A 6,000-nucleotide genomic window follows, 5' to 3' on the forward strand; every position below is an offset into this window, starting at 1 on the left:
ATCCTTTATTGAAGTACCAATTTTTGGGCCAGTGGGTCTAGTAAAACAGATATCATCATCTCCATCCTTTTCCAGAAATCATCCTCATGTGACGGGGGTAATGTACCATTGACTGCGATGGAATAGTAAGTCCTTGACCGATAGCTCTAACATTATTTCTTGTTTTCCGACTCGTAATCCTTAAGCTATCTGCTTTGGAATTTGGTCTCTGTGTGCCCTTCTCCTTCCTCTTCTTTAAGGGTGGCTCTTGAGTGGTATTACGGGTTGTAACAACTTCATGCCCTTTATCTGTTGTAGAAGGGCTGGTGAATCTGGGGAAGAAGTGGATTCTATTACGGTATTTGACACAGGATTTACCAGAGGGAGAGTTTCATTGTTAGGGTGCAGAGAAAGAGAAGAAGGGACATCCTGAGTTGTCTTAAATTGGGACGGCAGCGGCTCTAGTGACAACCTACGCTCTGTTAATTTTATCTCATGAATCAATGCTGTTTCAGCTCTCAGTATAAACGCATCTAAAGTCCCCACCACCCTCTAACCTGCGATGTATTTACGTTTACTCATTTTCAGATTGCTGCACAGATAAACATATAAAACATAAAATCTGCACAGCAAAGTCTTTAAAAGGGTCTAATAATACTTCAAGTCCCAAGTCTTAGAGATGTGGCCCAGCCCAGCCTCTGTCCGTCTCAGACAGGCTCAGACGGACCCGCCCTTGGCCCGGGCTTCACCCGGGAGCAACCCGGGCAAGCCCGCGCGCATCCCGCGCTGCGGGAGCCAGCGATGGCTTTTGAAGCGCCTCCTCGCGCTTCCTGATGACGAGAATAACAGTGCACCTCAGGGGGAATGCTGGGATATGTAGTCCCCTTTGCGTTGTGAGGGCCGGTGACCGAGAGTACACAGGAGCACCAGACAAGCGTTGCGGTCCCCTCAGACCGATCAGGCAGCAGGTAGGAAAGAAGTCAGCAGCAGCAGACCAACGGGACCCGCACTGCGGGAGCCCGCGATGGCTTTTAAAGCACCTCCTGGCACTTCTGGATGACAGGAGTAACAGTGAGACTCAGGGTTAATGCTGGGATATGTAGTCCCCTTTGCGTTGTGAGGGCCGGTGACCGGGCGAACACAGGAGCACCAGACAAGCGTTGCGGTACTCTCAGACCGATCAGGCAGCAGGTAAGAAAAAAAGTCAGCAGCAGCAGACCACTAGACAAAACTCCAATGTCTCTCTAGGAAGAACATTAATCACCGGAGTTATCATGACATTTTTATTGTTGCAGAAAACTGCTGGAGGCCAGGAAGGAGGCAGAAAACGCTTTTAAAAACATAATATACTTGCAAACACAACACCCCCACCCAAAGTCATCGCCTGGTGCGGTCACACCGATCGTACCGACCTAGAGCCGGCCCTTCTCAAGGGTCCTGTGACCGCAGTGACAGAGGCAGTGTTGCTCTAGTGTGTGCTGCGTTATAGGCCTGCCCACAAGACTGGAGGTGAACTTCAGTATGGAATGTGGTGGACAGGCCTTCAAGGTTAACACACAACTTGCCACCGCTGTGGGCCACCTGCTAGTGCTAAGACACCAGGTCTTTTAAGGTCTTGCGGGGCTTTCTAAGGTCTAATATGGGAATGTGCTCCCTCAGGAAAGTGGTCTGGTCATTAAGGCTGAACCTGGTTCCCAGGTTTCAAATTCAGCATCTCTGACCATAGTGCCACATCCTCTCCCCCACTGAAACCATACTGCCCCACTGAGAGAAACTCGCGCTGCCTTCAACTACAACCAAATTGTGCCCCGCTATAAACACCTGGATGCGACTCAAATCAAATTAGGCACTTAACAAAGAGCAAATGTTGCCTAAAAAGTACGACCATCCTGGAAAAAGCAAACACTCATAGGGAGTGCAAGATGAAGTAAAGCTTGTGAAATGTAAGTAGGAACAGCAAGGTTACCATATTACTTTACACTCACTATTCAAAAATCAGTGAGTACTTTTGCCTGAAAAGTTAAGTACATGATATAGGGCCTGGAAGAGACCCATTTCTATGTCCATTGCTTATATCCTTACAAAACATAAGAAGTACGGCTTAAACGGACCACATCCGTGGACACAGAGCTGCGGTACACATTTTGTTTTCCAATCCACCCATCAATCATTGCAGTACCTCCAGGATTGGTGCACTTCCTCACCTGGGGAAAACAATGCTGTTCAAATAAGACAAGAAAACAAAAGTAGAGTTTCACTTGCAAACTCTGAAAAGTGACGCCAGTGTGTTTGGGTGTGAAGAAAATCAATCTGGCCACTTTGCGACCACACTGTCTTGCTCTATTTAGTTATTTATTTTTCACATTTTTAACCTTTTATTCCCCAGGGTGTACTTTGGAATAGAAAAATGTCCGAACAAGAGGACATTTCCAGGAAAAGTGTTTTTTTGTTTTTGGATCCATTTCACAGGGGAACAAATTAACAAAAGAAGGAAAGAGAGGGTGAGAACCGTTTCTTGAAGACACGGTTTTCAGTAAGTGAGGAGAAGCTAGACAGAAAGAGGGAATAAGAGGAAGAAAGAGAGAGGGTGCCACCAGAAGTGGACACTGTCCTGGTCTTCTCTGTGCAAGAAGGAAAAGACCGAGTCCTTTTCCTTCTCTGCCTACCTGTCCATCCCCCAACGGCCACGAACACCGAGCCTGCCTTGGCTATTTCTGCCGTCGGTCCTCGGATGCTTGTTTAAAACAAAAAAGTAGGGGAACGGACTCTATTGAATTAAAGAAGTAGGGACACACTCTGGCCTGCCGATCCCACTCACTTTGATCACTGCTTTATTCTCAATAATATATTTTTATAGCGTTTATTAAAGCACTGTTGTTGTTCTAAGCAGTGGAAGGTCTGGGAATGATAGCAGGGTCGTCCTTGCTGGGACTGAACCCGTTCAGACCATCACATTTGTCAGTATTGATTGTTCAACTCGCTGAGCCACCATGGTCCTCGACACTGGTTCTTAATTAAGCTCTCAACTTGCGGGTTCCTTACGCTAATGCTGCCACTTACCCAGGTTGAAACAACAGCACTGAAAACCTAGTGTACTTTGGTTACGTCTAAAAATGCTGTGTAGTGCTGCGTTGCTGTATTTTTACTACATTGGTTCTTTCAGTGCATGCACAACGTGAATAATGGCAAGAAACATGCTCAACGAGCATTGTTAAAGCCAATAGGTTTTGCCCATGCAACATCTATTGACTTTGACAATGAGGTTTTTTTTTACACCTGTTGCACAGTTGCACAGCAGCGCTTGTTGCTGTGCAACATGCCTTAAAGTATAAGGGGGAAAAAGAGTTGTGATGCAACCAGCATTGGCCACCTCACACCGCCATTATTTTCTTTACTTTAAGCCATGTTGCCCTGAAGCCCGCGTGTGGTAGGGTGAAAATAAGAGACGAACAATTGTTGCTAGGAAATAGGAACGTTAATTTCCATTCCATACAACCCACTAAGGAGGAGCAGAGGAAAGGAAGCTCTGGTCATCTCAGCAGCTAGGACAAGAATGCTGTCCCCGTGACCAAAGAATCCAACCTACACTACATTCTCCTTCCAGGATGCGATGATGCCATACATGTAAAACCGTGTTAGACATTGCCTGGTTGAAATAACGCGCAACTGCCTCTCCAGTCCCAGAATGCATATGGTTGCTAAAGAAAACAACTGGCCTGGAAAAGGCTCGAGTCTCAAGACTTAAAAGTATCAGTTAATTAGAACTCAAATGCCAGGAATCGGAAACAGGACGTAACCCCTGCACCTCCCACCCCCCACCCCGCTTACAATTCAAAACACCTAAACTTTCTTCACCGCTCTTATGGCTCTTATTGCCCCGTGTACTCACAGAAAGCAGGCTGTCCGGTCCAACGAGGAAAGCAGCAAAACTCCCCACTAGGATGCCCGTTTCAACACAAGAAAAGCAAGTACGCCGCTAGCCAGACATCCCCCGAAGCCGCGCTGAGGAGAGGCTGCAAGCGGCTGCCACTGCCAGCCCCGCGCCGCTCACTGCTGCAACTTCCTGGTCACTGGTGGTGACAGTTACGAGATACGGAGCGCGAGCCGCCGTGAAAGGAAGCGAGCACGTGACCAGAGGCCGGGTATTATTTAAATGGGCTCAGCCTAGCATGAAGTGCTAAACCGGGCTAGCAGGCAGGGAGAGGATTACTTGTGGCGGCGCTATGGGGCTTATTTGCCAACTTTGCGCGCACTAACCTTATTTACAAGCCCTTTGCGCCGCCGGTACGTCACTTTTTATAAGGGGAAGAAGTGAGGCAACGGCGGCGCAAGGGGCTTATAAATAAGTGTACTGGTTCAGCGCTGCACAGCCCGGTCTGTGCTTGTAACTTGGTAATTCAAACCCACAGTCACGGTTCTAAACGAAAGGCCAACACTACACGTCCCAGAAAGCAATAAGTTGTGGCATAATGGAGCTTTGCAAGACATTCAATGACTCAGGGCCGGTTCTAGGATTTTTGGGGCCCTGGGCAGAAAGGGGATGTGCGAGGCCCCTCTAAATTGCACAGACATGTTACATTCAGGCCCTGCACTTTGAAATAAGCTTACAGGGCATACTTTCAGAGCAGGTCGTGGGAATAAGTTTCACATATTCATTGAAGTATGTTTGCATGTTAGTAGCTGAAGGCTCTCAAGCTGCTTTATGCAGGACCCCTGGTGTGCTGCAACGCCTCCCTGTCTGCCTTCCACAAGCATGTCGCCCACAGCTCATCGAGAGCTGAAAGAAAGTTGTTTATCATTTGAAGGCTTAAACGTGCGGGATGTGGGGTGTCCTGCAGTGCCTCTGAGTGGACAGCAGGAGACTAGATCCCCAGGTACAGGCAGTGATTAGCCCTGGGAGAGGCCCTTTGTTCCCTGAGCATCGCACTGATGGTGTAGCGCTGCGAGGCCCATGGGATGAGGCGCTCCTTCCCTGTACCTCGCAGTCATGGCAGTGTGGCGACTGGTGAGGCCCGGGGAAGTGCGTCCCTGCTCTTATTATTTCCAGACCTGCACATGATTGCGAGGTCTTGGGCCTCGCAGGGCTACATCAGTCTTAGATGTGTGGGGCCCCCGTTGGTCGGCTGGGCAGGGGGCCCTGGGCAGCTGCCCACACTGCCCATGCCTTGCGCCGGCCCTGCAATAACTATCCTTCACGTGGCCGACTACACTGGACTACCCCAAACACCTCTACTCTGAGGTTTTATGTGCTTCATTCAACTGACTGTGTAGTATGTTTGCACCCTGAAGTGGCAAAAGGCAACATGTAACCAACTCACTCCATCCATTTAAGTGAAAATGCAGAGAGGCTCCGGGAAATTGGGTGCCAGGCCCTGCCATTTTGAGCTGAATTTGAGTTGATTCATTTGAAGGCGAAAAATGCTATACGAGGGGTTAGAGAACCATAAATATAAAGCCCTGGCAACGAGTAATCAGTTAGCTAAACACAATTCCCTAATGCGGATGTGTCTACAGGCTGGGGAGCAGACCAAGAAGGACAAATGGGCACATTGGTTCAAAAGACAAGTAACGCCTCATCCAGAGGCGTATCATGGCCAGTGAAATTTGGGGGGATGTCTCACATTTCCCAACAAAGGGTCGACACGGTGGAGGGTGAGATGACGAAGGGGTGCCATGAAAGGCCAGAAACGTGGGTGCAGATTTTAGACTACTTTTTCTTCATTTGGTACCAAGCGTTTTAGTGATTCAATATTTTTGGAAAATGATGTTCTCAAATCAATTGTAAGTCCCCAAATGTGTTTCAGATTTTGTTTCTTGTGATAAGGCAAACCTTCATAGAGACTGTCTTAGTATGCTTGCTCAGTGAAATAAGGAACTGGAATTAAAACATTTTCAAGGGCTGATTTTAAGTTTAAGTCTAGCGCTGCAGTATGAAGCACAAAACTACCAGCAGGGTCCTTGCGTTCTCTAGACTAGCTGTTCGATGCCATTCACAAAGTCAAACTTACAGATGAAGATCTA

The 6,000-nt window shown here is 48.0% G+C and overlaps 1 protein-coding gene across 4 annotated transcripts in view; it reads right to left on the reverse strand.

Moving 5' to 3' along the window:
* PIK3R6 (phosphoinositide-3-kinase regulatory subunit 6) overlaps positions 1–4,073 on the reverse strand; it is a 745,472-nt gene extending 741,399 nt beyond the window's left edge. For 2 of the 4 annotated variants that reach the window (XM_078654672.1, XM_078654670.1), the window contains exon 1: positions 3,869–4,054. The gene's annotated coding sequence lies outside the window, so the exon portion shown is untranslated. Of the gene's footprint in view, positions 1–3,868 lie in introns of all 4 variants that reach the window. The other 2 variants (XM_078654671.1, XM_078654673.1) reach the window with 2 other exon arrangements.
* Positions 4,074–6,000: the final 1,927 nt, after the last annotated feature.

The sequence above is a fragment of the Lissotriton helveticus genome, chromosome 7 (genome assembly GCF_964261635.1).
Source record: "Lissotriton helveticus chromosome 7, aLisHel1.1, whole genome shotgun sequence".
Classification (NCBI taxonomy): Eukaryota; Metazoa; Chordata; class Amphibia; order Caudata; family Salamandridae; genus Lissotriton; species Lissotriton helveticus.